At 32.5% G+C, this 25,809-nt stretch overlaps 1 long non-coding RNA gene across 1 annotated transcript in view; it reads right to left on the bottom strand.

The window, feature by feature from the left end:
* Positions 1-25,809, bottom strand: part of LOC145293240 (uncharacterized) — a 1,271,116-nt gene that overhangs the window by 964,118 nt on the left and 281,189 nt on the right. The window contains exon 2 of the long non-coding RNA XR_013869695.1: positions 19,506-19,578. This is a non-coding gene — a long non-coding RNA (uncharacterized LOC145293240). The remainder of the gene's footprint in view (positions 1-19,505; positions 19,579-25,809) is intronic.

The following is a 25,809-nucleotide window of genomic DNA, read 5'->3' as shown; positions in this document are numbered from 1 at the left end:
CTCTTTACATACAATGTTCTTTTTCCCCCTGTTTCTTTTGAATGTTCCTTATTTTATATAACGTTTCGATGATTTCTTTCTTTAGTGAAGGATCTCTGTACTTGAAAATTGCTACGAGTTCCTTTCTCACACCAATATAACAATGATCATAACCCCTCAAAAAAAGAAGAAAAAGGAAGAATAGTGGAAAAGAAATGGGTTGTTATTGCCGCCTCTAAGGAAAATACTTAAAAAAGAAAAAAAAAAGAAATAATCGATGAAAATAGAGAGAAAGGCTTCGAACAAAGCGAAATGTAACGGAAATGATTTTTGATATGTTTATTTAAAAAAAAAAGAAAAGAGATTAGAAAGAGAGCGAACAAAGAGCAAAGAAACGGAAGAAAAAGGAAAGATTCGTTGTAAATATTTTTTTGTTAGTTTAAAACAAATCCGGCTGATTCACAAAGAAATAAACGATGTTAAACTTGCCGAAGGAAGAGGAGAAACGGAAAGAGAGAAGAAATAACAAAAGAAAATGGAAAGATCGTGGAAACAGAAACAGAGGAAATTTACAAAAAAGAAGTAAATAAATAAATAAATAAAAATAAAAAGAAACGCTCTGAACTTGGGGGAAAAATAAAAAACGGAAAGAGAGAAGAAATAAATTTAGATAATGGAAAGATCGAGAAAACGAAAAACAGAGGAAATAAATTAAAAAAACCCAAATAAAATACAATAAAAAAAATCAAAAGAAACGATGTTATAAATGGAGTAGAACGCGAAATAAAACGGAATTGAAGTAATTTTTATTTTAAGTTTGTTGTTTTGTTTTTGTTTTTATTTTGAACCAACGTAAAAGTAAGCGTCGTGCGTTTCACCTAAATTGCAGTCCAGTTTTTATAGAAATCTAACCTGGTGTTCGTCCGTAATTGTCTCCTGTGAACGGTCAGGGTAAATGGGTGGTGGTGGAAGTATGAATTTATTAAAGAGAGAAGAATTTACTAGTTCCATTGATCGTAACCGGTTTTGGCATTGAACACTCACCAGATAAAATGTAGCGAGGTAGTAGATAGGTAATATGCCTACAACACACGTCAGATAGTACGATGCAGTTTGTGTACAGTACATCTGCATAATATCTCTAAATTTTCAATCATATTAAGGTCAAACTCGGAGGGGAAAAATGAGTTCATTTTATTTATATAGAAGAATAGAAGAATAGATAGAATAGAAGATAGAATATAGATAGAAGATAGATAAAAGAAGAGATAACGATATTCGAAAAGCTATACCAAAGGGTGGTACTCTCATATTCTTTACATTTATGAATTTTTGAGATGAGGATTGGTTGTTCGTATTATTTTCATTCATTGGACTACTGTTCTCATCTTCAGTGTGATTTTCACAACGTTTCGGTCGATATAACCTCCGACCTTCTTCACATGTATCTTGTCGAACTCGGGAATATTTCTGTCGAAGGGCAGGTGGCGCAGTGGTTAGAGTACTTGGAAAAATCGATTCTAAAAAGAGATATTCTCCTGAAGGTTGAAGGTTCAATCCTCAGTGTGGGCGATCGAAAAATACAATTGCAAATTATTTAGGACCTCTATCATGGCTGACGGAACAAGAGCATTATACCCCCGTGAAGTAAATAAGGGGTTCCACTCGAAAATCTGTCCAAATTCCAGAGTTTTACAAAACATTCTCGAGTTCGACAAGATACACCTGAAGAAGGCCGAAGGTTACATCGACAGAAATGTTGTGAAAATAACACTCAAGATGAGAACAGTATATCAATGAATCCAGCTAATACAAATCTCATATTATTTTCCAGGATTGCCAAATTATTCTTTTTAAAGCCAAATTTTGTGAATTTGACCTTTTTTGAAGTGGTTTGGCCTTCAAAACTTATATTTGGCCTTTTTCAAAACGTAACGTACAGACTAACTAAGGAAGGAACAAGCAGAATGTTATATAAATTGAAATTAATCTTGGTTTATTATTATCTAGTGACTATGGATCACACTTAATGCAAATCTGAAATAAATGAATTTTCAAATGAATGTTAAGCCTATATTACACACCCTAAATCCCTTAAAATAAGCGAATAAAACTGAAATTTGGAAAATATATATTAAATGTTCCCATTTACTTGCCTCTCCACGAGGGCAGAGTTAGACACAAGGTCGATTTTTAATGTGGGGAAAAATCCAACTCCCCAAAAAGGAGCACTCTTGAAAGGAACAAAGATAAAAATTGCCTCAATCTAGAAGGATTTCTCCTCCACTGATCGAAGTTAGAAAAGGCAAAGTGTAGGACCAGAACAGATACTACACTGTGATCCTAGCATCGAAAGTAACTTTTCACAGAGGACTTCCACCTTCTTTTTGCCCTCTTTGTGTGATCTGCTCGTTTGCTAGGGAAAGTTATAACTGTTTTTACGCCCTGGGAATGGCAACCAACTAGATAAAAGGAAGCGATATGTACATAGGACTAAAGAAATATCAAAGATGAATCACTAGGGTTGATTTGAGGTAAGCTGCATCTGCTAGTGTATTTCGTCTCTCGTCTTTTTAGTCATCATTGTGGGCAGGATTTTATCGTTGTTGTTGATAGCAGGGACCTCTTTACTGAAATTGAATGCTTGTATCAAAATACACGAACAAACACATTTTTTTTAAAATAAAAAATAGAATTATTTATTCTTAACTATTAAAAGGAACATTTTTAATTCGACCTGACGTGTGTCACTAATGGCGTTCGCAGCCAAAACCTGCTATGTGTCCTGTTTTTTTTTTTTTATTCTCAACTTCAACTATTTAAAAACAATTCTCCGTTCTTTAAAAGAGAGAGAAAGAGAGTGATAAGAAAAAAAGAGAGAAGAACGAAAGAAAGGGAGAGAGATAAAGAGATAGACATGCATACACGCTAAGAAAACAAAGTGACTGAAATATTATTATTATTTTTTTTTAATTCTGAGGACAGCAACCAGATTTGATCTTGCACTGTGCACCCGATCATATAATCAATCTCGGGTCGCACCCTTCGCCTGTCAAACTGTTGAGTTGGCAGGCCCGATATTTTTTTTTTTTTAATATCTGCGCCAGCCCATCAAGATCAAAGTGTAATATCTGTTCTTCAGATGCTGCACTTCCATTTCTTGTTCTCTTTCGGTGGAGGAGCAGTCCTTCACGACTGAGACAATTTTTATTTTTGTACCTTTTCTCCACGTTAAAAAACGACCCTGGTGTCTAACTCCGTCCCGTGGGGAGGCATTGTAAATAGGTACATACCTCCCTACAAGTACATGACAATTCTGACACAAGGTTCACTCTCTTGGAAGCCTCCAGCTCCCCAAAGAAGGGAACTTTTTCATTATGTCATATTTACATAAGATTTATTTAAGCTAATATCGCCCACATTACATAACCTTAACTCTAGCACCTGTGTTTCAAAATTCATGATCGGTTAGTTAGTTTGAGAGTGAACACTGTACACAGAAATATATAAAAGCATGTCCGCACCTAATTTTATGTAGATATAACCTTAAAATGAGGCAAAACATCAATCACAGGTCAATTCTGCCTTATTGGGTGTAAATAACGAAAATGCAATCATAACGTTTAAAACTACTAATCTCTCAACTTCATTGAATGGCTGTAATTTAATTTGCCTTATCCAAACGATTCAATTATCTGTCTCCATCAACACAAACAGAAATCTTAATAGCTTCCCTGAATGGAAACGTCAATATTAATATGAATTGTTGCTGAAACAGAAATCAAATGGATTTCAGATATGGTGAATTTAAATCTATTGATTTTTTTTTTTGTAAACATGGACATAAGACTAATTAATAATGATGTGGACAGTTAGAAAGACGAATGAACAATTGATTCGAACAAAATATGATGAAAATATCAAAAGCAACTCAATGTATATGGCTATATAAGAGCCAAATGCGGTCGAAGGTGGAGTAGTGTTGTCACATCTGGGAATGTGTTGCCGAGAGCACTCCTTCCTGCTTCAACAAAGAACAAAACTGACTTTGAAATCTAGTGGGCGATGCCAGTTTCTCTTCTGAACTACGTCTTTTTTGCAAAAGAGATATTGCTAGTCTTTCTCTACTCTATCGTCAGTTTCAAATCTGTAGTCCTTCTTCTGTAAAATAGTCACAACAAACACTCATTTAGCTACAACCACTGTCAATAGTTTCTCTCTCTCTCTCTCTCTCTCTCTCTCTCTCTCTCTCTCTCTCTCTCTCTCTCTCTGCCTAAAAATAAACGAAACTTCCATGGCCAGCCAATCACAATATTGCAAGAGGAAAGACCCGGATTTACTTATATTCATTACATCAGTTTCTTTCCTAGAACTGTCCGTCTATGAAGCATGTTGCTGTGGGGCTGCTTCCCATATGATGACAACATGGTCGTTTTCCAGTCCAATGTGAACAAATTCTTTTTGAACAACTCTCTTGAATAATCAAATTCTACCCAATCATTACTGTTATAAAGGGAAATAACTGAAAAGAAAAGAGTTATCTCCCCTGGATGGGAAGGGGGAAAACTTTTCAACATGGCTGACACAGCATTTCACATAATCTGTTGCTCTAATGTTTTATTATTTTTCTGTTTAAATAAATAATTTGGTGCCAAAACGATGTCTTCTTGTAATTCCCATATTTAACAACCAGTTATATTCCGTGGCGACTTAACAATTACCATACCTCATCATCCACTTGATTCATTTAATCCTCATCCTCGAGTGGCTTTTAGGCATTGATACGCGATGACACCTTAGTAAAAAAAAAATTGTTGAAAAAATAACAAAGTGCAACAACTTATCATCATTATCATCATATAAATCCGAATATTCTATTGTTGGCATTGGTTTCCCTGATATTTTTCAAGTCAGAATTCTTTCTGGAAAGAAATCGGATACTTGCATGAGGGGTCATGTGAAGGTTGCCAATATCCTAAGTGAAAGTGATTTTTGTGGAACGAACTAGGTTCTAAGTTGGGACACCCAGATTGTCAGTCTGTCATTAACCACTTGGCCATCACCACCTCTCAGTGTAACACGTTATATAAAGAGATGGATGGCAGTCATTTACATCCACATACAGTCTGAATGTTTGTACAAGGTCTCTTTAAACCTGGATATGGTAGTCATCGTCACAACTACCTCTGCCAAATTATTCCAGAAATAGAAACAAAGAATAAAATAAATATGTATTAGATACGTGTGAAGGCAAAATAAATACGTATCTTATATGTATTTATCTTATTCAAACTCAACCATCGCTTCTATCAAGGAACACAAACCCTAACGTAAATTCTGCGTGACCAACGCACCGTTCTGACATTTGAAAAGACTACCGTAAAAACAACAAACGGACTTCTACTTATTCTATGCCCCAACAACACCATGGCAAGAATAAAAAACACAAGAAAGAAAGAAGACATACTGATGATGAAGTGTATCTTCGAAATATATTTATAAATTTCGATGTAAATTTCAAACAAAATAAATATCTGTTTATTTGTTAATAATGCGTTGTTTTGACTTCAAACGTATCTAATACGTATTTATTTTATTCTAACTCAACCAGCGTCACTATTCAAGGGATACAAACACTAACAAGCAAAGAATACTGCGTTTATTTTATTAAGACGAAAGCGACGGTGGTATATTTTTGTGAGTATAAATGGAGACCAAGACTTAGGATTTAAATTTCCGTTCATAATGTTCTTTGCCAGAATCAAGTCTCCCCGCATCATTCACTGCTCAATACTTGGGAATTATCTTCATGGATAAAAATAAATGCATTCAATGAAGTGGATACTTAATGTCCTCCCTAATATTATACAACAGCTGGTTGTGGCTAAAAGCACTGCTATCTGATAGGGAAGAAGGAAGAAATAGAGAACGTATTGTGTCGTGTTATAAATACGTGTAGGCGGCTTGTGTGTGTAAACAGAACGAATTAAATCACTTTTTATTTCACCTTAAAAGTTTGTGTCAAAGTATGATGATGATGATGATGATGATAATAATAATAATAATAATAATAATAATAATAATAATAAATTATCGGATACTTGCATGAGGGGCCATGTGAAGGTTGCCAATGTCATAAGTGAAAGTGAGTTTTGTGGAACGAACTAGGTTCTAAGTTGGGACACCCAGATTGTCAGTCTATCATTAACCACTTGGCCATCACCACCTCTCAGTGTAACACCTTATATAAAAAGACGAATGGCAGTCATTTACATCCACATACAGTCTGAATGTTTGTACAAGGTCTCTTTAAACCTGGATATGGTAGTCATCGTCACAACTACCTCTGCCAGATTATTCCAGAAATAGAAACAAAGAATAAAATAAATATGTATTAGATACGTGTGAAGGCAAAATAAATACGTATCTAATATGTATTTATCTTATTCAAACTCAACCAGCGCCTTTATCAAGGAACACAAACCCTAACGTGAATTCCGCATGACCAACGCACTGTTCCGACATTTGAAAAGACTACTGTAAAAACAGCAAACGGACGATAAAGTATTATTATTATTATTATTATTATTATAATTATTATAATAATTATTATTATTATTATAATTATTATTATTATAATTATTATTATTATTATTATTATTATTATTATAATAATAATAATAATAATAATAATAATAATAATAATAATAATAATAATAATAATAACAACAACAACAACAACGTTACAAATAGTTTCAACGGGATCAGTTCTTGGACCGACACTAAGCAAATTCTACATGACAGATCTTGGAAACAAAATATTTAATAACACAATAAAACGCCTTATTTACGTAAGTTTTTATTCTAGCTGATTATGATAAACAAATATGCTAACTTAAAGACCTTTTCCAAAATAATTCTTAAATTCACCACAGAAATAAACGCAAATAATAAAATATAATTTATTTATGCTCTTATCGACACATCTAATAGTACGCTTAAGGTTTCTGTTTATAAAAACAATCAAGAAACTTAAATTCTAACCCTGGTAAACTCTAAGAGCTAACCCGCCTCCATCACTACAAGGTAAAACTTATCAAACAAGGAAACTTAATCTCTTCCATTAAAATACCTATTGACAATTAGCATACGTATTCGGTTGAAATTGAATCATTAGAAAGTCTTAAAAAGTATCTTAGTGACCCCTGAAAATTGAGCTGTTTTATAATTTACGAAGGCACCCTCAAACTCACGGTCGAATTCTTGCAATGCAGAGTTAACCCCCATTTCCTTTGTTTAGAAAAAAAGCATGAATGTCACACCCGATGAAGGTCGTAGGTTTCAACGACCGAAACGTTGTGCTGATAACACCCAAGATGAGAATACTTGTCCGAATAACCAAAACAATGCAAACATAAATATGGATGCCGTTTAAATTTCTTCCAGTCTTTGGAGGAAAATAAGACTATAGATGGCCCTGATCGCACAGTTGAGTTTAATGCAAAGTTTCTAGCAAAAGGTTTGGCTTTATCAAATGCTGACGTAATCATTATTATGATTGCGATGGAGGATGTGCATCTGTTCAGGACCTTGTTTATTTGATTAAACTCATGAGAACCAAGCCTCTGTTTTACTTCTTTGAACTTGATAGCCCGAGCGTATGATTATCTCGTGCTTTAATCCTTTTGTGGTGATTGCTGTCCTAAAGGCGACTTTCTTGCAATAATTGTGTGTTTCCTCCTCATATGCTGACAATAATTGCATTTTAGAGTACATATTCGAACATGAAGATCAAGTAAAGGTCACGGCTACGTAATTGCTTGCAAGAGGGGGGGAATACAAGTATAAAAATAAAATAAAACTTTAAAAAGAACTTCAATATAAAATCAGATGTTGATCATTAAAGATCAACCAGGCGAAAGAGTTTCAATCTAACAGGATATTAAAACGGCTAATGTGAGGATTCTAAAAAAAAAAAAAAAAAAAAAAAAAGCGGGCAAGCAAAAGAAAAACATAAAAGAAGAAAACCTGATTTAACAATGCAAAAGAAATTCCAATGTTTTTAGAATGAATCAAACACCGAAGAAAAAGGGACATAAAAGAATATGGTCAAATCATGAAAGCCAGGGAGACAGCGATATAAGTGAAGTGGAAACTTATTGGCAACAAAAGCGTAGAATAATGTTGCGTGTCTTTTGGTTCTAGACTAACCAGAGTAATAAGCGAGAAGATTCAATGGCGGCATCAGATAAGTCTGCCCAAATAAGGAAATAGAAAATTTGGTGCCGCCAGCTGCATTACAGAATTGGTAAATGCCTTAATGTAAATTCTAGCACATTGTTCTCACTCAATTTTGCGGTATTTACCAAAAAACAAAAAAAAAAAAACAAAAAACTTTCAATTGTTATCTAAAAATGATGGACAGATATGCAAATGATATACATCTTCCACAAACAATAACAATACCCGTCCCAGGACAAATAAAGTTAATTTCCCACCAACAAAACAGATGACACTATTTGTATGTCTCCTTACAAAGTTTATAAGCAAAATATAATGCTATTAAACCTTATGTCTGGAGTCCTTATTCCAATTTTGATCAAATTCGATTACATGATTTTTATTCCAAACCTGTCTAAAATTTAAGGCTTAAGCTTAAGAGGTCTTAAGAAATGGAATTTTAGAGAATCTCACTTAATTAGTGCCTAATGAATATTGGCATCATTCGATGCAAATCTGACATATTGGAATTTTCAAATGGGTCGATATCATGGCTCCCTAAAACTCTTAAAAATACTGCATAGAAACTAAAATTTGAGGGAAATATTACGTGATGCCTAATAGCTATTGTTCAAATTTAAGAAAAATTTTGTGGTATCTGAGTTTTCATGAAACTAAATAAAAATTAATATAGCCGACATTACTTACACTTACACCTTATGATCGAATCCTATATATAAAAATATAGAAATGTATGCATGTACTTAACTTTAAATAAAGAAGAGCTTTTTTGTTTATGTTATAAAATTCGATATATTTTTTTATATTATAAAATTCGATATATTTTTTTTATGTTATAAAATTCGATATGTTAGCAAAAGCTTCACATTCGTTTTAATGGTGTCAAATAAGAATTTATAGTTATTAAATGACAGCATTCAAATTTTCATCCGATTCCATTCGACGTCACTTGACTCGAATTATGAAAGACGTATTTGGTTATGGTGCAAAAAAACAAAAAAAAACAAAAAAGAAACACTTAGAAATAAACCAGGGACCTGTACATGTGTTTGATCAAATAATTCCTTTCACCAACAACAGTGAAGATGTTTGCTTGTAATATCAGCAATGACATTAGCAGTAGTCATTGTTTCTTCTCTTCACGGACAACACAACAGATAAACAACACCATTAAAAAAAATACAAAAAAACAAAACGCACACTAATAAAATGGCGCCCAACAAAAAAAAAAAAAAAACTATGATCAAGCTAATTCTGTAGATTAAACAGAGGATTCTGTTCGAAATTTTGCATTCTACAGGGTGGAACGATAAATTTGTCGCCCTGAAGAAAACAACACTACAACTTTATTACTTCATTGAAAAAATTAATTCAGGTAATTTGATAATGTAGTCGCCTTCAGTCTCAATCCCCGCCTCGATACGTGTGTCAGAACTTTCGTGAAAAATAGTGAATAATTCCACCCCGTCCTTCCAAGCTTATAACTCCTCGAAAAATGCAAGTCAAGCCCTAATTTTTTTTTTCAATTAAAGGAGCAAGGACCAAGGTTTCATTAAAAAAAACAAAAAAACAAACAAACAAACAACGTGTTTTTTTTTTAAAGGTTTTAAACTTCGAACTTTACAGGTAAATTTCTAAAAAACACTACTTTTTTTGTTTTAGATTTGAATATATTATTTATTGACCTTCTCTCTTCAATTTGTGATATATAACACTTTGGTGAGTAAATTAATTATTTACTTTTTAATAGACATCTAAAAATGGGAGGCGTGAATTATTCGACCCCCTGTCTTTCCAAGCTTATAACTACTCGAAAAATGTAATTCAAGCCCTAATTTTTTTTTCAATTAAAGGAGCAAGGACCAACGTTTCATTAAAAAAAACAAAAGAAAAAACAAACAACATGGTTTAAAAAAAAGGTTTTAAACTTCGAACTTTACAGGTAAATTTCTAAAAAACACTACTTTTTTGTTTTAAATTTGAATATATTATTTATTGACCTTTTCTCTTCAATTTGTGATATATAAAACTTTGGTGAGTAAATTAATTATTTACTTTTTAATAGACACTTGAAAATGGGGAGAGGCGTGAATTAAAAAAATCGTTTGTCTAAAATATTATATTCGGTTTATTGGAAAGAGCATAAAATTTCACATTGACCTTGAAAATATCATAAAAATAGACTCAATAGAACAATTTTGATAGATTTTTAAAGTTTAAAAATTGAAAAATATTGAGTTCGTAAAATTCATTACAGTTTTTTAAAAAATAAAAAAAAATATTTCTATTACTTTTAAAACACCTTTAATAGTTTATTTTGGAAGTATAATCCATAAAGAAAATAAACAACCCACTTTTAAAAGAGAAATTACGAGTTTTTTTATATTTTATTCGCAGTTTCGTGTTAGGGGTGTCAAAAATTCCTACAAAAATTCTGATACACCTACCGCCTCGATACATGTCTAGAAATGAAAGCATCCACAAGCACTGGTGGGAGCTTAGCGAATACTTGGTGGATGGTAGCGATCAAGCTGGCTTTGGTGTTGTGAGAGATCATGTTGATGATGATCTTGACGTACGGCCAAACGAAGTAGTCCATTGGGTTCAGGTCGGGGGAGGAGGGAGCCAGTGAGAGAAGTCGTATCACTCCTTCTGAAGCCAAGCCTGGGTCTCTTTGGGCTTGGATCGGTAGTGAGCATGAGTTGTACAGCGACGCATCTCCGCTCTTGCTCGTTGAACACTGTGTCACTTTCAGGCATGATAGAAGGCTCCTATCACTCTTGGGATTTGTACAACACTGACCAACTAGTAGATGGTCTGCAACAAAAAAAGAATTTTCATCAAACGGAGATGGAATCATGTCTTTTCTATAGCGACAATTTTATCGTTCCACCCTGTATTTTGTAATTATTAAATTGAAGATTAATAATTTATATTATTTGGTGTAAAGGGTAGAATTGTCCACAAGAACCCATGGCACAACGGAAAAAATGTTAAGTAATAATGTTTTCTAAGTGACAGTCTTTTTGAGATTGAAGGTTCAATCAGGATTACAGGCGATACAATGATGAATTACTCTAATGTTTTACCCAGTAATGGCTAACGCAACGAGAACAAGCTACTCTCATGGATTAAATAAATTCTGTGCAGATCCTGAAAGATGTGCTTGATTTGAATGAACCTGTATTTGGTTAAGTAATTCCTTTCACCCACACCAGTGATGACGTTTACTCATAATATCAGCAGTAACAGCAGTCACTGTTCATTCACTTTGACAGCACAAGGCGTTCGCTCTTAGCAGTAGCAGCAGTCCTTGCTTCATTTATTCATCGACAACACGAGAGATGAACAATGTGATATTAAAACAAAACTGACTCTTGATCAAAACATCTGTTTCGTTTTATTTAGCCATTTTGGACCGTCACCACAGGTTCTTGAGTTTGACAAAATGCCCCTGTCAAAGGTTACATAGACTTAAATGCTGTGAGGATAATCTTCAATACAAGAATAGTAGTCTAAATAAATGGACGATCCACTTCTTTCGATGTTATAGATGATGAGAACTAAAGTTCACTTACACATTTCATTTACTACCGACAGAACCTATTTTGCATTAGCACTCTTACCTTATAATCACATGGTTCTTCTTTTGCACCTATGTGTGGTAATTGTTTCCTTGCAACAGACACATGCCAATCGTGGCCGCTTATCCTTTAGTCTATCCACACAAATTTCTTCATTTGACACAATGAAATGTCTCAAATTCAAATCTCAGTAATTCTGTTAGCATTGATCGCTACATGAACGATTCTGATGTGTCTGGTTAAATAATTCTTCACTCGTAATATCAGCTGTAATGCTTGTTTCCTCTTTCCACCAACAGCATGAGATGATTGCTCTTAGCATTAACAGTTATCCTTCTCTCATCTTTTCACTGACAACACGCCGGGAGTCAATATATTACATGTAAAAGAGTTCACTGTGGAATTTCCACAAGTCCCGCTAGTACTACATGAATACCCGAACGCCAAAAAATGTTTTCATATCGGAGAAAGCACTGTAAATGAATAAAGGAGGATAAAACGAGCGTAAAATAAAAGAAAGGGAAAAAGAGAGAAACAAAAAAAGGCATACAATGAGCCGAATTGGCCGATTAGACATTTTGCCCCATCTACTACGTCATTAGAAATCTATTTCGTGTTGCTTACATCCCTTTTCCTTCTTAGCGTATCTTCTCTTATTTTGTTTTATTTAGCTTTTGTTTTCTCTTACCGCGCATCATTGTCCAATGTCTTTCGAACGAGATCATTGCAATAAATAATGCAAAAATGCAATGAGAATAACAATAAAGCAATGTGTTCATTTTTAGTGTTGACACCCTTTAAGGTTTGACAACGAATAAATCATGCGGTATTTTTTTAATGCCTGTTCCTGGAATTGCCAGATTATGATTTCTTAGAGTATCACAAGTAATAGAAAAAAAGATATGTTCACAAAACTTATCACATCAGCACCGACATCTGTTAGCGGAAAATGGATACCAGTTTTGGTGATGGAAATATTAAAGATTCTTAACATAAAATGTCTTTTCTTTTGTTTAAAAAAAAAAAAGAACAAATATTGCATTTGACGGCTGACTTTGTTTATAGTTATGTCTTAATGATACACGTTATCGGTTTAATACGAACTCAAAAGTGAGCAGAAGAAAAGTAGAATCTTTAACAGATTTATTCAACAACTTACAGAGCCAAATGGTAATGTAGAAGTCGCTGGATGTGTGATGTGAGACGTGTTTACCTAACAACTGACATATCCGATCTCTTTTCTCTCCAAGGGCAATAACTCTGCCTCCTACGCTGCAAGGGAAATAACTCTATTGTTTTTAGTGACGGGGGGGGGGCTGTACCTAACAGTTATATATATGTTTTTGTCTGTTGTCATTATTTTTGTTGTTTTTTACATACTGGAGACATAGTCTGTTAGGAAAAGGTTAAGAAACATTCCAGAGCGAATTTTTACGTAGAGGTTGTGAGTTCCATCTCTGCAGAAGAACCTACAGCAAAAGGCACCTAAAGAAGATTGGAGAGTACAGCGACAGCGGCCAAAACATTGTGGCCCTAACAAATACTGATGGCACGAGTCCGATATTGTTCATGATTTCAATACAATTACCACTTCTCTTCTGAATTCCCGATTCCGATTCTTTTTAAATACTTAGTTAGATTTGTGTCTTTTTTTTTTTTGGTAGGGGGGGGGTATGGAGGGTTATTACGATAAATACCCGTGTGATATGTGTATATATTTTTGGAAACGTTAAGATACACTTGTGGATGAGGAGATGTATAATCGGCACAAAATTTTCCGATTCCAATACCGATTCCTTCGAAGTTCCTTTTTTTTTTTTTCTTTTTCTGATTCACGATTTTGCTGAATCATCCCAACGCTACTAACAACTAAGATAAGGAGAACAATGCAAAACAATAGCAATACCTTATTGTCAGAAATATTGTTTGAAAAACAAAATCTTAAAAGTTGAAGGGCTGAAAAACTAAGAGAAGTGATACCTTAATTGAGAATAAATAAAACAAAAATCTGGACAAAGTTCTCTGCTTGAAAACGAAAAATTAACAAATTCGGATGAAATTGATAACTCTCACTTCCCTTGTTTTGTCCTTTAGTCCTCACATTCTTTGAACGGTATTCTGAGAAAGGGAAAGAATTGCTGTTTTCTGGATCAAGCTCTATCTATCTGATACTTATTATTCGTTAGTTTTTGACCTTTTTTTTTAGCTCCTTGCATTAAGTAGTTTCATGCCTTGTCTAGATCGATTTCCATTTTTAAAAAAAATTCTAGGATGAATTCTACCTCTATCATGCGTTAACTCCCTAGTAAAGCAACTAAAAAAAAGAAGATATTTAACTTCTTACTGAAGCAACTAAAAAAAGAAGATATTTAACTTCTTGGTGAAGCAACTAAAAAAGGAAGATATTTAACTTCTTGGTGAAGCAACTAAAAAAAGAAGATATTTAACTTCTTGGTGAAGCAACTAAAAAAAGAAGATATTTAACTTCTTGGTGAAGCAACTAAAAAAAGAAGATATTTAACTTCTTGGTGAAGCAACTAAAAAAAGAAGATATTTAACTTCTTGCTGAAGCAACTAAAAAAAGAAGATATTTAACTTCTTACTGAAGCAACTAAAAAAAGAAGATATTTAACTTCTTGGTGAAGCAACTAAAAAAAGAAGATATTTAACTTCTTGGTGAAGCAACTAAAAAAAAGAAGATATTTAACTTCTTGGTGAAGCAACTAAAAAAAGAAGATATTTAACTTCTTGGTGAAGCAACTAAAAAAAAGAAGATATTTAACTTCTTGGTGAAGCAACTAAAAAAAGAAGATATTTAACTTCTTGGTGAAGCAACTAAAAAAAGAAGATATTTAACTTCTTGGTGAAGCAACTAAAAAAAGAAGATATTTAACTTCTTACTGAAGCAACTAAAAAAAGAAGATATTTAACTTCTTGATGAAGCAACTAAAAAAAAGAAGATATTTAACTTCTTGGTGAAGCAACTAAAAAAAGAAGATATTTAACTTCTTGGTGAAGCAACTAAAAAAAGAAGATATTTAACTTCTTGGTGAAGCAACTAAAAAAAGAAGATATTTAACTTCTTGCTGAAGCAACTAAAAAAAGAAGATATTTAACTTCTTGGTAAAGCAACTAAAAAAAAAGAAGATATTTAACTTCTTGGTTAAGCAACTAAAAAAAAGAAGATATTTAACTTCTTGGTTAAGCAACTAAAAAAAAGAAGATATTTAACTTCTTGGTGAAGCAACTAAAAAAGAAGATATTTAACTTCTTGGTGAAGCAACTAAAAAAAAGAAATCTAAAAGGCATAGAACACAGAATGAGACTAGTCTACCACAAATGTGCTTCCAATATGTAATCTACTGAATATTTTCTTAATCCTAATTAATCCTAACTCTAAAAACTCTGTAGATCACATATCGGAAAAGAACCCTAACCATGGGCCGATTAAATTAAGAATTCAGAACTAATTTAATGTTAATATTTCTATTGCTAAGCACCACTAATTTGTCATCTATTTTATATGGGATGACTTTTAGAAATTGACTTCCGAATTAACCTATCTCTGGCCTGGTCTTTATTCATACCTCTCTCTCTCAAGTTCATTTTTATCACTTAACATGTTTTCCCTAGCTTTCCCCCTGAGGACCTGATAACTGGACCTGCTACCTCAACTGTTATACAAATTCTACTTTGTTTTGCATGATTTTGAACAAGTCGTCAACTTCTTCTAAAACAATGACACTTCAATTTTTCTTCTTTGTCTACTACTACTACTACTGTTGAAGATAGGACTATGTTTATACTCAGAAGTCAACGCTTATTGAGGTCCAAAAGGCACTCGTGGATGAGGGTTAATGTGAAAACAGCGCAGTGATTGTTAGTGGTGGAAACTAGGTAACATTTGATTATGTAAAGGGACAGCTCAACAAGAACTTGTTTACATTGAATTCGAAGATTATCAAAAAAATAAAATTTGCAAAACTTATCCGTCTAAAATAATTCTTATTGACAAGATAATGAAAGCTAAAGAGTCTGCAGAATACAAAAATGCAGAGCTCCAAGAACATTCCAGGGATAAAAAAAAAATAATTGTTTTGTTTAAAAATAGAAATTGAGTATATATGATCATTATGGCTGTCGCATGGAATGTATGTGTAAATTAGGTATAAATAAGCATGTGTGTGTTTGTTAGTGAGAGAGTGTATGTATTAACCTATGTGTGAGAGTGATTGTTTAACAGTGTCTATATGCTGGTGCTGTGTTTAGTAATTGTGAAAATCTCTCGTTGTGTCTGTTGCTATGCTCTTGGCTAAGGGTGCAAAGACTATTTTGTGATATCTATTTTCACATGTGTCAACTTTAGAAAAGAAACAGAAGAAAAGAAAGACAGAGCTGTGTGTTTGGGTTTTTATAGTGCACACAAGATTTCTGGATTGAGTATTTCTTGCATTGTAGTTGGTTGAAAGAAACTGATGATTTGAGCTTCGGTTTAATCACTGATTTGTCATCTGTTTTGCATGTTGACATGTGTTGGATGACTTTTAAAAATTGACTCGTAAACTAACCTATCTCTGCCAGGTCTTTATTTATGCCTCTTTATCTCTAATCCAGCTTTATCACTTCTTCATATATTTTCCTTGACTTTCTTCTGCCAACTGACACTACTACCTCAACTGTTCTACAATTGCAAACCCAAGAATTCTTAGCTAGTCTTTCAATGCGACCAAACCAACAAAGTCTCTTGTTCTGCACACATCTCCATATGTAATAGAGCGTGGATGCATGTATAGCAACTGTATGCAAATGCTAAGCCATGCATGAAGTGACATTATGGCGAGAAAGAAAAGAAAAAGATAAAAAAAAAATTAAAGTGTGTGCAGACCGGGGATCACGTTTGAGAGGATCACGATCATGATCACGTTAGAAAGATGGAAATAAATGTCTGCTGTCTAAACCTGAAACAGCGAGTTGAAGTTCTTTCCTCTTCCTTTCTTATGTTTCTTGCCACAGAGCCTACAACGTGTTGGGTTCCTGCATGCTAACTACGTGTGTAAACGTGTGTAATTTTCCACATATACTGTTCAAATTTAATTTTTCTCTGAGGTCATCAGCTCTAAGTGTGTCTGTAAGATTCACATTACACATACATAGTATCATTCTTATATCATTTCTCTCCATGCAACGCATATACTCAAGACTAGAAAAATCTCCACTAGTTGATTTTTTTCCTCTTAAATAACTATCGTTTCATTTTTTAGAAGGTATGTCCACTTTCCTATTAAAATCTAATGAACATTAGAAAGCATTAATGATCACCCACTTCCGCATCAGAAGGCATTAGGAGATGGGTAACTGTAACATAGTCATTACATATTCACATTCGGGACTCACGTACAGGCAGTCGCAAGGAAACAAAGACAGGAAACAATTTGACTCACTTTTTCCTGTTGAAATAACAGACATTTATTTCCAGGTACTTTCCAAAATAACGCCTTGTCTCTTGTTCAAACCTGTCGCTCTCGGCTCATGTGTGTAAAATGTCTATCTTTGTCCTCTCTCCAACGTGATCATCGGTTTGCACACATGTTTTTCTTTTTTATAATATTTTCCTTCTTCCTTGCCGTGAGGTCACTTTGCACAGGGCTCGATATTTGCATATGTTGGCTGCTGCTGTTGCCACTGATATATATGATTATATGTCCGCGTATTTTAAAAAAAAAAAAAGACCACAAGACCTGAAATAGTAAAATCAAACATATTTTTTATTTTTCTTTTGTGTCAAGTGTTTGACTGTGATCTTACTTAAGATTTTATAGGAGATGTAATTGTTTTATTAACAACTAGCTTTGCTCAGGCCTTATGTACTGTTCATAACTTTATGTGCATGTGTATATAAATATTAAAATATTTGACTCATGTCCAGGTAACCTACATCTAAATTTTCAAGTGTTTAGACACAAAATTGGCGGAGGAGTTTAGTAAAGTCTGCAGAAGTCGACTTTTTCAACTTTGACCTTGACAAATTTTCGCCCAAAAAACTGATTTAAAAGCTTGCTGCATGTCTGAATACCCTTTATGTAAAATTTCAAATGTTTAGACCCAAAAATTGGTTGAATAGTTTGCTAGAGACCGCAAAGGTCAAATCTTTTGAACTTTGACCTCTTGGCAGCCAAAATTTCGGCCAAAAAACGATTAAAAAGCTTGCCCTACGTCTGAATACACTTTATCTAAAATTTAAAATGTTTAGACCAAAAATTTGGCTGAGTAATTTGGTAGACACTGCAGAGGTCAAATTTTTTAAAACTTTGAACCCAATTTTGTCCCTTTACATTTATTGTTTTGGGTTCAAATCAAATTAAAATGTTCGATCCATGTCTAAATAACGTACATCTAAATTTTTAGTGTTTAGACCCAAAATTGGCGGAGGAGTTTGGTAGAGTGTTCAAAGGTAAATCATTGAACTTTAGCCCCTTAACAGCCAAATTTCTTGTCAAAAACCGATTAAAAAGATTTTCCCAAATCTCAATACCCCTTATGTCAAATCTCGAGTCTGTAGACTGAAAATTGACAGAGTAGTTTGGTAGGGAAATGAACATAGACACACAAATACACAGACAATTTCACTTTTATAGATATATAGATATCCGAAACAAGGAGCAAGACTTGATAAAAGTGAATGGAAATAATAATACGAGGGTTGTTCCAAACGTAAAGCCTCCTTATTTTTTTAATTAAAAAGTTGAAGAGCTACAAAGGCAGGAGTGGTTCCATTAAAACGAGCGACCTTTTAGTGCTCCTGAATTTCTTTTTCTACATAGTCATCACTATTCTCAATGCACTTTTGCTAGCGGTGAAGATGAAAGATACCTGTGCATGGATGTCCAAAGCACACTTTGTCATATAAGGTTCATTTCAAAAGTAAAGGCTCCTATTTTTTAACTAAAAAATTAAAGAATTATGAAGACAGGAGTGGTACCATAAAAACGAGCGACCTTTTATGCTTCAGAATTTATTTTTCTACATAGTCACTACCATTCTCAATTCACTTTTGCTAGCCTCTTTCGATGCCTCGTTTGCATAAGTCTAGAGTGCGCTTTGTTACTCACATCTTTGTCACCACTCTGAAATCGACGAACCCATCTCCTCATTTACTGACATCAACTGCATCAGCTTTGTAAACGCTTAACAGTTGATTAGTTCAATTTTTTCTGGATGGAGAAATGCTCTTTTGCCAGGAATTCAATGACGCGTCCCTGCTTCTGACGCACGTCCATGACAGAGATTGCTTTGTTAGAGTCTCTCACCATCAATATCTGAAACAGAGAGATGAAACTTTCAGGTCATGAACGCATATGTTCAGTCATCATAACAATGCAATTTACATTTTTCTCTGACCAATTCGGGCAGAATAAAAAAAAAATAGAGGCATTACTTTTGAAACGATCCTTATAATATTAATAATTCGCTATTCAGGAATTTATTTGACGATGATAGGGAAGATGAAAACATACTGGTCACTAACCCCCAAACTAACCCTAAGCATGGCATGATAATGGAGAATACTGGGATCAGATTCGAATTTGCCTCATAAATCACAGAGATGGCAGCTAAGATGGTTTTGTTGACCAACTGATGGAATGTCAATAATAATTATAATTTTCTTTTCTGGTTAGTGGCATTAAAAGCAAAACAACTTACCATAATATGGACGCCTATACAAATAGGGAAAATCCGATTAAAACGCGAGCAAATCGTGCCAACCATTTAATGCCTGTGAAAACAAATTAAAATAAAAAATATAATAATAATAATAATAATAATAATAATAATAATAATAATATAAAAATGTATCACGTAAAACCATGTACATATGTTCAAATATAAAGATAAAAAAAAATCAACATTCATATCTCTATATTCAGTTGGGTGTGTACATATCTCTACTATTACATAAAAGGAACTTTGTCTGTGCCTGTAAGTTCGTTCCCTACAGCTAGGACGATTTTTATGAAATTTCACACAAAAGTATTTATGAAGCTGGAAGTGTTCTTAGATAGGTTTCATATCGGAATGTCTTCAATAAGTATCCATAATTGATAATCAAAATAATCCGATGAAAGGAGGAACAGACGATTTTAACTAAAGTTAACGCCTTACACAGCCTAACATCACAAGTGCATTCGAGAAGTTTCATTACCACACAAGCAGAAAGGCCTGGTATATAAAATTAACAGTAGGTTCTTTGATATGATTAGTGCACGTTTGAAATGAATGTTTCTGTTTAGAGCACAATTGAACCATGATACTTGATTTTTTCATTTTAAACTTAAATTCAAGTCATTATATATAAAAAATAATTTTATAAAATCAACAGTAGGTTCTCTACAGTGCAATCTATTGTGGACTAATCAATGCGGGGAGACATGTGAAGTTTCATCCCGGTGCATCGTGATACATCTCCATCTAGAGCAGGCAACTAATCGACTTGACTGAAAAATGGAAGATTTAACTAACTTCATGTCAATAAAAATATGAGAATGTGACGCATTCGTTGATCATTCAAACTCTGCTAGTGTTTATATATTACTATGTATAGGATTAAGTTCTAAACTAATTAACCGACTATTATAAATTTTAAATCACAGCTGGTTGGAGTAAGGGTGGACAATGTGGGCAATATTTAGATTAATTTTATGTAAAAGGAGCAAAGAAGATGAAAACCCTATGATGCTTACAATTTTGTAAAATATTTATAATAGCATTCCTCCTCTTTACGCTATGAACTTCAAGCTAAGTCGAACTCTACGGTCCCAAAATCTAAGAAACTTTTCTGTTCGTAACTTTTGCAGTCTACTAATCTAAAAACACTAACATGTTTACTTTTTTATTTTTTATTTTTTCTCTTTTTACTTATCACAGGTTTGACTTGAATCCTGAATATTTGTCTTGTTTTCTTATCTTTCTCCTAAATCTTTTTTGTCAAAAATACTATTATTAACCAATACTTTTTCTTATATTTAAAACGAGAGAAAAAAAGTCTCCCATGAAATTGAACATTTCCCAAATTATATTTGCATATTATCTGAACTAAAAAACACGCGGCTTTTTTTTTCTTGTAATGCATTAGTTCGAGCTAGTTTAAAGTTAATACATAACCCTAAAGGTATCACTTCTTAACTAGATTTTTAAACGAGTTAAAAATAACCAGACTTTTTCAACTTGATAAAAGTTCCATTATAGAATATTTATTATGAGGTGATCGAACATTCTGGCATTGATAGATAATTCAATGAACGGATTCTTGACTAGTACTTTATACCCAAGTCTCCAAGCACAGTAATCGAAGCAGCAAGTAGATTCATCCACCAACATTAAAAATAAGTGGAGGGTATTTCGTACAGATTTCCGAGTTCAACAAGATACACCTGAAAAAGGTTGGAATTACAATGGCTGAAACGTTGTGAGAATATCACTCAAAATGCAAACAGTAGTTGAAAGAATTGACATATGTGAACAGGTAGATAATTCGATTCAAGCTGCGGTCGTAATATGGGGAAAAGCAGTTCCCTCAAAAACTCCTGAATGAGAACAAAAAAAAAAATACTATATTAGGTACTCGTTCAAGAATAAAGGAGCATCAGATGACAGACAACAAATGAACTCTCCTCGTAATGCCGAATATGATTGGTAGGACTATGACAAGAGAATATTCTTTTCATTATTCTGACTCTCGAGTATATATCAGTTAATATCTTATGTGTTTTTAGATAGAGTGATGTGGTTCTCGATTGATTAACTGTGTCTAACTGTGTCGGATATATAATCGAGAGTCAAAACAATGTTAAAAATATTCTCTTGTCATAGCCCTAATGGCCAGACATATAAGAACAATAACTTCATTATTTATTATTTATTTTTAAAATACGAAGTCTGTTCAAAACGTATCAGAAAAAAAGAGTATTAATGCCTAACTCCCTTCCCAAACAAAATAAAAAATAAAAATAAAGAAAAATCTGTGATGTATATATTTGTGACAGAAAGAAAATATTGTGTACCAAAACTCACATGAATTGATTAAGGTAGTCGTATTTTTATTAAAACAAAAAATAATTTTAAACGATTAATGGGAATTGGTAGGCATTGCAATGATGTACAAGGCTGATTTTTTAATTATTTCTGAAGTGTGTTTTAAGGGAATAGTTTATCGATAATGAATTTGTGTTTTTTTTATTTTCAATACCCACCCTCCCTATGTAAAGAATGGCGTTCTAAAATCTCGCAGGTTTCAACTATTTGCAATTATCTCTCTTGTCCTTTAAACTATTTTCAAAATGATGCCAAGAGATTGTCGATCGTCATTTAGCCATAATATTTGATCTTTTTTTTCTTTTTCAATGTACAAAGCTGATTTAAAAAAATGTTCTAATGATGCAGTTCATAGATTACTGGAAATTTTCTAATGATGCAGTTCATAAATTACTGGAAATTTTCTCACACTTCTTTCGTTTCTTTGATTTAAAAAAATTTTCTAATGATGCAGTTCATAGATTACTGGAAATTTTCTAATGATGCAGTTCATAGATTACTGGAAATTTTCTAATGATGCAGTTCATAAATTACTGGAAATTTTCTCACACTTCTTTCGTTTCTTTGATTTAAAAAAATGTTCTAATGATGCAGTTCATAGATTACTGGAAATTTTCTAATGATGCAGTTCATAGATTACTGGAAATTTTCTAATGATGCAGTTCATAGATTACTGGAAATTTTCTAATGATGCAGTTCATAAATTACTGGAAATTTTCTAATGATGCAGTTCATAGATTACTGGAAATTTTCTAATGATGCAGTTCATAGATTACTGGAAATTTTCTAATGATGCAGTTCATAAATTACTGGAAATTTTCTCACACTTCTTTCGTTTCTTTGATTTAAAAAAATTTTCTAATGATGCAGTTCATAGATTACTGGAAATTTTCTAATGATGCAGTTCATAGATTACTGGAAATTTTCTAATGATGCAGTTCATAAATTACTGGAAATTTTCTAATGATGCAGTTCATAAATTACTGGAAATTGTCTAATGATGCAGTTCATAGATTACTGGAAATTTTCTAATGATGCAGTTCATAGATTACTGGAAATTTTCTAATGATGCAGTTCATAAATTACTGGAAATTTTCTAATGATGCAGTTCATAAATTACTGGAAATTTTCTAATGATGCAGTTCATAGATTACTGGAAATTTTCTAATGATGCAGTTCATAAATTACTGGAAATTTTCTCACACTTCTTTCGTTTCTTTGATTTAAAAAAATTTTCTAATGATGCAGTTCATAAATTACTGGAAATTTTCTAATGGTGCAGTTCATAAATTACTGGAAATTTTCTAATGATGCAGTTCATAGATTACTGGAAATTTTCTAATGATGCAGTTCATAAATTACTGGAAATTTTCTCACACTTCCTTCGTTTCTTTGATTTAAAAAAATGTACTAATGATGCAGTTCATAGATTACTGGAAATTTTCTAATGATGCAGTTCATAGATTACTGGAAATTTTCTAATGATGCAGTTCATAGATTACTGGAAATTTTCTAATGATGCAGGTCATAAATTACTAGAAATTTTCTAATGATGCAGTTCATAAATTACTGGAAATTTTCTAATGATGCAGTTCATAGATTACTGGAAATTTTTTAATGATGCAGTTCATAAATTACTGGAAATTTTCTAATGATGCAGTTCATAGATTACTGGAAATTTTCTAATGATGCAGTTCATAAATTACTGGAAATTTTCTAATGATGCAGTTCATAAATTACTGGAAATTTTCTAATGATGCAGTTCATAAATTACTGGAAATTTTCTAATGATGCAGTTCATAGATTACTGGAAATTTTCTAATGATGCAGTTCATAAATTACTGGAAATTTTCTAATGATGCAGTTCATAGATTACTGGAAATTTTCTAATGATGCAGTTCATAGATTACTGGAAATTTTCTAATGATGCAGTTCATAGATTACTGGAAATTTTCTAATGATGCAGTTCATAAATTACTGGAAATTTTCTAATGATGCAGTTCATAGATTACTGGAAATTTTCTAATGATGCAGTTCATAAATTACTGGAAATTTTCTAATGATGCAGTTCATAGATTACTGGAAATTTTATAATGATGCAGTTCATAGATTACTGGAAATTTTCTAATGATGCAGTTCATAAATTACTGGCAATTTTCTAACACTTCTTTCGTTTCTTTGATTTAAAAAATTTTCTAATGATGCAGTTCATAGATTACTGGAAATTTTCTAATGATGCAGATCATAGATTACTGGAAATTTTCTAATGATGCAGTTCATAAATTACTGGAAATTTTCTAATGATGCAGTTCATAAATTACTGGAAATTGTCTAATGATGCAGTTCATAGATTACTGGAAATTTTCTAATGATGCAGTTCATAGATTACTGGAAATTTTCTAATGATGCAGTTCATAAATTACTGGCAATTTTCTAATGATGCAGTTCATAAATTACTGGAAATTTTCTAATGATGCAGTTCATAGATTACTGGAAATTTTCTAATGATGCAGTTCATAAATTACTGGAAATTTTCTCACACTTCTTTCGTTTCTTTGATTTAAAAAAATTTTCTAATGATGCAGTTCATAGATTACTGGAAATTTTCTAATGATGCAGTTCATAGATTACTGGAAATTTTCTAATGATGCAGTTCATAGATTACTGGAAATTTTCTAATGATGCAGTTCAAAAATTACTGGAAATTTTCTAATGATGCAGTTCATAAATTACTGGAAATTTTCTCACACTTCTTTCGTTTCTTTGATTTAAAAAAATGTTCTAATGATGCAGTTCATAGATTACTGGAAATTTTCTAATGATGCAGTTCATAGATTACTGGAAATTTTCTAATGATGCAGTTCATAAATTACTGGAAATTTTCTAATGATGCAGTTCATAGATTACTGAAAATTTTCTAATGATGCAGTTCATAAATTACTGGAAATTTTCTAATGATGCAGTTCATAGATTACTGGAAATTTTCTAATGATGCAGTTCATAAATTACTGGACATTTTCTAATGATGCAGTTCATAGATTACTGGAAATTTTCTAATGATGCAGTTCATAAATTACTGGAAATTTTCTCACACTTCTTTCGTTTCTTTGATTTAAAAAAATGTTCTAATGATGCAGTTCATAGATTACTGGAAATTTTCTAATGATGCAGTTCATAGATTACTGGAAATTTTCTAATGATGCAGTTCATAAATTACTGGAAATTTTCTAATGATGCAGGTCATAAATTACTGGAAATTTTCTAATGATGCAGTTCATAAATTACTGGAAATTTTCTAATGATGCAGTTCATAGATTACTGGAAATTTTCTAATGATGCAGTTCATAAATTACTGGAAATTTTCTAATGATGCAGTTCATAGATTACTGGAAATTTTCTAATGATGCAGTTCATAAATTACTGGAAATTTTCTAATGATGCAGTTCATAAATTACTGGAAATTTTCTAATGATGCAGTTCATAAATTACTGGAAATCTTCTAATGATGCAGTTCATAGATTACTGGAAATTTTCTAATGATGCAGTTCATAAATTACTGGAAATTTTCTAATGATGCAGTTCATAGATTACTGGAAATTTTCTAATGATGCAGTTCATAGATTACTGGAAATTTTATAATGATGCAGTTCATAGATTACTGGAAATTTTCTAATGATGCAGTTCATAAATTACTGGAAATTTTCTAATGATGCAGTTCATAGATTACTGGAAATTTTCTAATGATGCAGTTCATAAATTACTGGAAATTTTCTAATGGTGCAGTTCATAGATTACTGGAAATTTTATAATGATGCAGTTCATAGATTACTGGAAATTTTCTAATGATGCAGTTCATAAATTACTGGAAATTTTCTAACACTTCTTTCGTTTCTTTGATTTAAAAAATTTTCTAATG

Source organism: Euprymna scolopes, chromosome 14 (genome assembly GCF_053919585.1).
Source record: "Euprymna scolopes isolate OS-2025 chromosome 14, ASM5391958v1, whole genome shotgun sequence".
Lineage (NCBI taxonomy): Eukaryota > Metazoa > Mollusca > Cephalopoda > Sepiida > Sepiolidae > Euprymna > Euprymna scolopes.
Note: the sequence above shows the minus strand (reverse complement) of the source record. Positions and strands in the feature narration are given on the sequence as shown.